Genomic DNA, 9337 nt, shown 5'->3' with positions numbered 1-9337 from the left:
GTCCCAAAATTGGGATGTCAGAACTACACTATAAAGTTACCACATTAGCAAGGCAGACTTGTATGAAGAACGGGACCCTGGTGAAAGTAGCAAATATCCCAAACCGAACATGAATATTATACACACAAGAGTACGAACATAAAGGAACACGGACCAAGCGTACCGAGAGAATCGGTACTATAGAACCCTCGTGGTTCTACACAAAGACTTTATGTTAGGGGTTCAAGCCCCATAGTACTCAAACGGTGACAGTAGCAAATATCCCAAAACGAACGTGAATCTTATTCACAAGAGTACGAACATAAAGGAACACGGACCAAGCGTACCGAGAGAATCGGTACTATAGAGCCCTCGTGGTTCTACACAAAGACTTTATGTTCGGGGTTCACACCCCAAATCGAACGTGGAATTTACTTTCTGATGGTCATGCGGTCGTCCAAAGGGGTCTAGTATCCTGGGATGACAGCATCACGGGCACAGCTCGTATCAAAACAGTCGAAGAGGCCCGCGAAAGCTTGCTTTCCATGGCTATGCGATGCACAAATTGAGTTTACTCACCGTAGTATAAAACGAACGAACCGAACCTATCCGAGTAGGGATAATGGGCGCAGTAACATACTTCTGTGACCCAGCGAGAGTTGAACGAGGTGACATGAACTGTCAGTGGCTTATATCAGATGGGATACATACATGAGATTGCTTTCAAATCTACACTCGAAAACCTAACCAAGTAAAAGCGAACGTGGGGAGGATTCGAAACCGGTAACGAAATCTTAAGCTGGAAAGAGTCATCACTATGGATACATATTATGCGAAACCAATCAAGTGCTCATTACTGATCCAAAACCGAAGAGCACTAGTGAACACCTTAATCTCACCCTAGTTCACATCCAAGTGATCGACCACGTGTGTGAAGCAAAGACCAATCGAATTCCTGAATGAACCGAACACTATGAACAAATGGCCAAAAACGTTATAACTATCCAAACATACTACTATCTAGCGAAAGTCATCACGATGGAACCATACCATGATCTTTAACCTATAGCGCTCACCATATTCCTACCCAGAGTGCAAGTGAACAGATTGCTCACCCCTACCCAGTTCACAACCACGTGATCGACTAACATACCGAGGTTACCACAAGTCAAAGTTATACGTTTACAAGCGCAAGACCAATCGAAAACCCCGAAAGCAATCTCGACCCAAAATGTATTATCCGTGAGTGTAGTCGAGTCTCGTACTCGTCATCTGTAATCGTCGGATAGAATATCCAGTACACGGTTGTCTTTCCAAATGAAATCTACATACAGAACTCGCTCTTGGCAAATGGGTGGCATTGGCGCAATCAGGAGCGAGTTCCCGTCCGGGTGCCAAGTGATTGGCAAATGTCTGGGGGAAAGCAACCATATGTTGATTTGTCTGTTAGTGTACTGGGTGTTTGAGGTATGTAGTATCCACGCTTGGTTGGGTGTGTCAGAGGACCGTGAATGCGTTCGCAACCCCAATTGGGGTACATCGGGAATGATTTTGTGGAACCGATGTGCCCGGCACACACTAAGTTTTGTTGCAAGTTAATAGTGTGCCATGTCCGGGGGGGTTGTGATTAAACTCTGGTGAATTGCGTACTGTGGTGATTGGGGTATGAAAGCCCCGCAGTTGCAATGATCGGACGCGCCTAGCGTGTCCTTTAGTTGATGGTAGGGAAATGAAGGCCCTTGTCAGCTCACCTAAGTATTCATGGAAGTTTGGCATAAGGTCGCTGTGGTAGGGGTATGAAGGCCCCGTCAGCGCATGCACAATCGGGCGCACGAGCGCTTAGCGGAGTCGAATGCCGCTCAAGTGCCTGTCCGGTGCATCGGGTGTGTGTGATACGAGGGCAATGAGGTTCGCACGGGGGCTCGCCTCCCGTGTGCTACCGGACTTGACAACATATAGAACGTGGTGTTTGCTCCTCCGGGTGCAATGGGACAATGAACATTCGAACGCAAAGTCGGAATTCTGGTTGATCCTACCAGTAATATACGCTCGTCTCAAAGGTTAAGCCATGCATGTCTAAGTACAAACAGATTTAATGTGAAACCGCATAAGGCTCAGTATAACAGCTATAATTTACGAGATCATCAACCTAGTTACTTGGATAACTGTGGAAAATCTAGAGCTAATACATGCAACATGCCAGGACCCTCGCGGGAACTGGTGCACTTATTAGTCAAACCAATCGCGGGTTCTCCGTGTCATTGAGTTGAAGTCTGGATAATGATGCTGATCGTATGGTCTCGCACCGACGACAGATCTCGCAAATATCTGCCCTATCAACTATGGATGGTAGTATAGAGGACTACCATGGTTGCAACGGGTAACGGGGAATCAGGGTTCGATTCCGGAGAGGGAGCCTGAGAAATGGCTACCACATCCAAGGAAGGCAGCAGGCGCGTAAATTACCCAATCCCGGGACGGGGAGGTAGTGACGAGAAATAACAATATGAAACTCTTTAATGATGTTTCATAATTGGAATGAGTAGAGCATAAATCCTTCTACGAGGATCAAGTGGAGGGCAAGTCTGGTGCCAGCAGCCGCGGTAATTCCAGCTCCACTAGCGTATATTAAAATTGTTGCGGTTAAAACGTTCGAAGTTGATACTTGTCCAACACAGTCCGGCTCCGCCGACCCGGTCAACCCGTGGTCGGTGGGCCAAGTCGGAATCTGGTTGCGACTCAATGGTGTGGTAGGGCACCAAGTCTGTGTCATGGTGTGCCCTTCAACGGGTGCAAGTGTAACATAGAGCTCGACCGCTCACGTTTACCTTGAACAAATTAGAGTGCTTAAAGCAGGGTGCCCAAACGCCCTAGAATAATCTTGCATGGAATAATGGAATACGACCTTGGTCTAATCTTTCATTGGTTTGTACTCAGACCGGAGGTAATGATTAACAGAAGTAGTTGGGGACACTAGTATTACGGCGCGAGAGGTGAAATTCGTAGACCGTCGTAAGACTAACTAAAGCGAAGGCATTTGTCAAGGATGCTTTCTTTAATCAAGAACGAAAGTTAGAGGATCGAAGGCGATTAGATACCGCCCTAGTTCTAACCGTAAACGATGCCAACTAGCAATTGGGAGACGCTACAACCAGGTGCTCTCAGTAGCTTCCGGGAAACCAAAGTCAGGTTCCGGGGGAAGTATGGTTGCAAAGTTGAAACTTAAAGGAATTGACGGAAGGGCACCACAATGAAATGGAGCTTGCGGTTCAATTTGACTCAACACGGGAAAACTTACCAGGTCCGAACTTATGGAGGTGAGACAGATTAATAGCTCTTTCTCAAATTTAAGGGTAGTGGTGCATGGCCGTTCTTAGTTCGTGGATTGATTTGTCTGGTTAATTCCGATAACGAACGTGACTCACATATGCTAACTAGAACGCAGTCAGCGTTAATGCGTCGATGCCGATTGGAACGGGTTAGGACCTTTCGGTGGAGTATGACCTGACACCTTCGCTGTTCGTGTGCGCAAGTGCACTTACGGTACGCTGCTTAGCAGGACAATTTGTGTTTAGCAAAATGAGATCGAGCGATAACAGGTCCGTGATGCCCTTAGATGTTCTGGGCTACACGCGTGCTACAATGTGGGTAGCAGCGTGTCTCCTATTCCGAGAGGAACGGGAAATCACTCAAATACTCACTTAGTAGGGATTATGGATTGCAATGGTCCATATGAACTCGGAACTTCTAGTAAGTGCTGGTCATCAGCCAGCGTTGAATACGTCCCTGCCCTTTGTACACACCGCCCGTCGCTACTACCGATGGATTATTTAGTGAGGTCTTTGGAGATGATCGTTCGCTGGATCCTCGTGAACCGCGTCTGCTTTATCGAAGTTGACCGAACTTGATGATTTAGAGGAAGTAAAAGTCGTAACAAGGTTTCCGTAGGTGAACCTGCGGAAGGATCATTAGTGGCCAAGTGATCCTTCCAGAAGTCCGAACCTGCGGGTTGAGACTTCGGCACAAGTTGCCATATGATAATTGACGAAACACTATAGAAGTCCGAACCTGCGGGTTGAGACTTAGGCACAAGTTGCCATATGAACATTGACGAAACACTATGAAGTCCGAACCTGCGGGTTGAGACTTAGGCACAAGTTGCCTTATACATGACTTCGAACAAATACACAAGTCCGAACCTGCGGGTTGAGACTTAGGCACAAGTTGCCTTATACATGACTTCGAACAAATACACAAGTCCGAACCTGCGGGTTGAGACTTAGGCACAAGTTGCCATATGAAAGTTGACGAAACACTAACAAGTCCGAACCTGCGGGTTGAGACTTAGGCACACGTTGCCTTATACATGACTTCGAACAAATACACAAGTCCGAACCTGCGGGTTGAGACTTAGGCACAAGTTGCCTTATACATACATTGGCCAAATAAACAGAAGTCCGAACCTGCGGGTTGAGACTTAGGCACAAGTTGCCATATTATATTCGATCAAACACTAAGTAGTCCGAACCTGCGGGTTGAGACTCAAGACCGTAACAAGATGTCACTATACAAGTCCGAACCTAAGGGTTGAGACTTAATGCGATCTAGATACCAAGTTGACATCCAATACCTGTTGAGCAAAACCAAAGATTCCCTGTTCTCGAATGATTACACTATATAACAGGGAATCATGAAGAAATCAAGCAAGCGTGAAACAAAGTCATCACTTGGGCATGCTCGATAGCCAACCACATGACCTTAACCTAAGAGAGCATGCAAACCACATGATACCTATAAACGATTAACCCGCCCTAGTTCAATCGTTCACCAAGTGATGACTTCAGTATGGCTAAGAGAAAAACTTTTAAATGGGAAAAACTCTAAGTCCGAACCTCCGGGTTGAGACTTCCGCGTCGGAGGTGGGCGCACCTCCTATCCGAAAGATGATGAATCAGGGGTGTTCGGTCAGCAATGGTCGGATGCCCCGTCGTAGTCCAACTATGACAATCAAAGTCAAGACCTCCGGGTTGAGACTTTCCGCGAGTACAAGCATAAAGGAACACGGACCAAGCCGTACCGAGAGAATCGGTACTAGAGCCCTCGTGGTTCTACATTGAGAGAGCCCTCGTGGTTCTCATTAGGGGCTTTATGCAAGAAGTACTCAATACTGTGGTGTGAAGTATAAAGTATAGTCCTCGCCTGGTCCACGCTGCTTCGGCGGTCCTGGGTAAGATAGTTAATTCTAGCTTGCCCTATAGTGGAATGAGGACACTTAATGCTTCGTCTTTTAGCGGCGGCTAGACTCCTCCTCACGGGGAACGAGTTGACGCGCACAGCGGCGGCTTACGCACTATGGCAATCATGGATGCCTGAAGATTCCGTGAAGTTCTCCCCTGGTCCACGCTGCCTCGGCAGTCCTGGGTAAAATGGAATATTTCCAGCTTGCCCTATAGTGGAAGAGGACTATCCAACAATACAAAGTCAAGACCTCCGGGTTGAGACTTTCCGCGTCGGTGGTGTCGCGCACCGCCTATCCGAAAGATGGTGTAACAGGGGTGTTCGATCAGCAATGGTCGGATGCCCCGTCATAGTCCAACTATGACAACCAAAGTCAAGACCTCCGGGTTGAGACTTTCCGCGTCCGGAGGTACGCGTACCGCCTACCCGAAAGATGGTGTGCTTCTGGGGTATTCGATGAGTCGGATACCCCGTCGTAGTCCAACTATGACAATCAAAGTCAAGACCTCCGGGTTGAGACTTCCGCGTCCGGAGGTACGCGTACCGCCTACCCGAAAGATGGTGAATCAGGGGTGTTCGATCAGCAATGGTCGGATGCCCCGTCGTAGTCCAACTATGACAATCAAAGTCAAGACCTCCGGGTTGAGACTTTCTGCGAGTACAAGCATAAAGGAACACGGACCAAGCCGTACCGAGAGAATCGGTACTAGAGCCCTCGTGGTTCTACATTGAGAGAGCCCTCGTGGTTCTCATTAGGGGCTTTATGCAAGTCGTACTCAATACTGTGGTGTGAAGTATAAAGTATAGAGTCCTCCACTGGTCCACGCTGCTCCGGCGGTCCTGGGTAAGATAGTTCATTCTAGCTTGCCCTATGTGGAAGAGGACTCAATACCCTACCTGTTGAGCTTGAAACAAAGTCATCACTTGGGCATGCTCATATTGCCATACAATATTCCATTATCTACTAATGAGCATGCAGCTATATGATTATAACCTGTAAACGATTACCCCGCCGTAGTTCAGCGCTTCAACCAAGTGATGACTTCAGTATGGCTAGTGTGTGAAGTATAAAGTATAGTCCTCCCCTGGTCCACACTGCTTCGGCGGTCCTGGGTAAGATAGTTAGTTCTAGCTTGCCCTATGTGGAAGAGGACACCATACTTAATACTGTGGTGTAATGAACAAAGTATAGTCCTCCACTGGTCCACGCTGCTTTGCAGTCCTGGGTAAGATAGTTAATTCTAGCTTGCCCTATGTGGAAGAGGGCATACAAGACAAAGTATAGTTCTCCCCTGGTCCACGCTGCTCCGGCGGTCCTGGGTAAGATAGTTAATTCTAGCTTGCCCTATGTGGAAGAGAGCATACATGAACCAAGAACGAAGGTTATGATCGAGGAATGATTCGACAACTAACCGATGGTATGAAATGTGAAGAATTCAAGCAAGCAAACAATCAAGTCATCACTTGGGCATGCTCGATAGCCAACCTCATGACATTAACCTAGTAGAGCATGCGAAAACCAATATATATGTAAACGATGCCCCTCCCTAGTTCAGCGCTTCAACCAAGTGATGACTTCAGAATGGCTAAATCAAATCGGTTCAAAACATACCATCGGTACCCTATTGAAACACACAAGTCGATATCAAACCTCATGATTGTGTAGTCCTCCACTGGTCCACGCCGCTTCGGCGGTCCTGGGTAAGATAGTTCATTCTAGCTTGCCCTATGTGGAAGAGGGCACATTACTCAATACTGTGGTGTTATGAACAAAGTATAGTCCTCCACTGGTCCACGCTGCTTCGGCGGTCCTGGGTAAGATAGTTCATTCTAGCTTGCCCTATGTGGAAGAGGGCATACAAGACAAAGTATAGTTCTCCCCTGGTCCACGCTGCTTCGGCGGTCCTGGGTAAGATAGTTAAATCTAGCTTGCCCTATGTGGAAGAGAGCATACATGAACCAAGAACGAAGGTTATGATCGAGGAATGATTCGACAACTAACCGATGGTATCAAATGTGAAGAATTCAAGCAAGCACACAATCAAGTCATCACTTGGGCATGCTCGATAGCCAACCTCATGACATTAACCTAGTAGAGCATGCGAAAACCAATATATATGTAAACGATGCCCCTCCCTAGTTCAGCGCTTCAACCAAGTGATGACTTCAGAATGGCTAAATCAAATCGGTTCAAAACATACCATCGGTACCCTATTGAAACACACAAGTCGATATCAAACCTCATGATTGTGTAGTCCTCCACTGGTCCACGCCGCTTCGGCCGTCCTGGGTAAAATGGAACATTCCAGCTTGCCCTATGTGGAAGAGGGCACATTACTCAATACTGTGGTGTGAAGTATAAAGTTCAGTTCTCCCCTGGTCCACGCTGCTTCGGCGGTCCTGGGTAAGATAGTTCATTCTAGCTTGCCCTATGTGGAAGAGGACACTTAATACTTCGTCTCTAAGCGGCGGCTTGACTCCTCCCTACGGGGAACGGGTTTACGCGCACAGCGGCGGCTTACGCACTATGGCAGTCATGGATGCCTTACGTTTCTATGAAAAGTGTGTTCCTCCCCTGGTCCACGCTGCTTCGGCAGTCCTGGGTAAGATAGTTAGTTCTAGCTTGCCCTATGTGGAAGAGGACACGTAGACTTACTGTGGTGTGAAGTATAAGGTTCAGTTCTCCCCTGGTCCACGCCGCTTCGGCCGTCCTGGGTAAAATGGATTCATCCAGCTTGCCCTATGTGGAATGAGGACACTTTATGCTTCGTCTCTAAGCGGCGGCTTGCTCCTCCCTACGGGGAACGGGTATACGCGCACAGCGGCGGCTTACGTTATGGCAGTCATGGATGCCTTACGTTTCCATGAAAAGTGTGTTCCTCCCCTGGTCCACGCTGCTTCGGCAGTCCTGGGTAAGATAGTTAGTTCTAGCTTGCCCTATGTGGAAGAGGACACGTAGACTTACTGTGGTGTGAAGTATAAGGTTCAGTTCTCCCCTGGTCCACGCCGCTTCGGCCGTCCTGGGTAAAATGGATTAATCCAGCTTGCCCTATGTGGAATGAGGACACTTTATGCTTCGTCTCTAAGCGGCGGCTTGCTCCTCCCTACGGGGAACGGGTATACGCGCACAGCGGCGGCTTACGCAAGTTAGTCACCCTCGGCAGTGGATCACTCGGCTCATGGATCGATGAAGACCGCAGCTAACTGCGCGTCATAATGTGAACTGCAGGACACATGAACATTGATAAGTTGAACGCATATTGCACGTCGTGGGAACCTACCATGATGTACAGATGACTGAGCGCTTATATTTGAGAAATGTATCGCATACATTTAACTACGCCGTGACACCCGTCACGAGACGTGCACCATGATGTTAACTAGGGTCGCGACGACCCGCTAGCATTAAAGAACCCGTGGTTTACAATATACTGGCATTGGAATTCGAAGTATTTAGAGCGTCCGTGTTCCCGCGTGAGGCGGAAGTACGAGGAGAAGGCGTGCTTGTGGTGTCTGTGGTGGTGTTTACTGATGTCTAGCTTCAGCTTATTTATTTATTTAAATAGAAGCGAAGATGTCAAAGTAGCGTCGAAGCAGCAGCGGTAGCACAAATGATTCAAGTATGGAAGTTGACCAAAGGAACACAAACAAACTAGCGTATGGGCAATGGAAGGTATCAGTGAGTTAAACCACACGCGGGCTAACAGCCCGTTAACCGAGTCCAACGGTACATATTGGACATTGAAACAAAGTAGTCGCAAGCCAGATGTGACGATAACAACCGCAAGGTACATAAGCCTCAGTTCATGTGTGACAACCCCCTGAATTTAAGCATATTAATAAGGGGAGGAAAAGAAACCAACCGGGATTCCCTGAGTAGCTGCGAGCGAAACGGGAGAAGCTCAGCACGTAGGGGTGGCGGCCTGTCCGTCTATCCGATTCCGTGTACTGGTGCGTCTCACTATCCGTCATCTTAGCGCTTTTCAAGTCCAACTTGAATGTGGCTCAGAACCCATAGAGGGTGATAGGCCCGTAGAACAGCGCCCGTTGGATGATGGACCGAGCGTGCCATGGAGTCGTGTTGCTTGATAGTGCAGCACTAAGTGGGAGGTAAACTCCT

At 47.9% G+C, this 9337-nt stretch overlaps 2 non-coding genes across 2 annotated transcripts in view; both read left to right on the top strand.

The window, feature by feature from the left end:
• Window positions 1-8369: 8369 nt before the first annotated feature.
• On the top strand, window positions 8370-8524 carry LOC131269924 (5.8S ribosomal RNA). The gene has a single exon (XR_009179082.1). It is a non-coding gene; the product is annotated as a 5.8S ribosomal RNA (ribosomal RNA).
• Window positions 8525-9011: 487 nt separating this feature from the next.
• The window catches only part of LOC131269943 (large subunit ribosomal RNA), a 4089-nt gene continuing 3763 nt past the window's right edge, over window positions 9012-9337 (top strand). Inside the window, exon 1 of the ribosomal RNA XR_009179100.1 lies at window positions 9012-9337. This exon is cut by the window's right edge and continues 3763 nt beyond it. This is a non-coding gene — a ribosomal RNA (large subunit ribosomal RNA).

Source organism: Anopheles coustani (genome assembly GCF_943734705.1).
Source record: "Anopheles coustani chromosome X unlocalized genomic scaffold, idAnoCousDA_361_x.2 X_unloc_11, whole genome shotgun sequence".
NCBI lineage: Eukaryota > Metazoa > Arthropoda > Insecta > Diptera > Culicidae > Anopheles > Anopheles coustani.
Note: the sequence above shows the minus strand (reverse complement) of the source record. Positions and strands in the feature narration are given on the sequence as shown.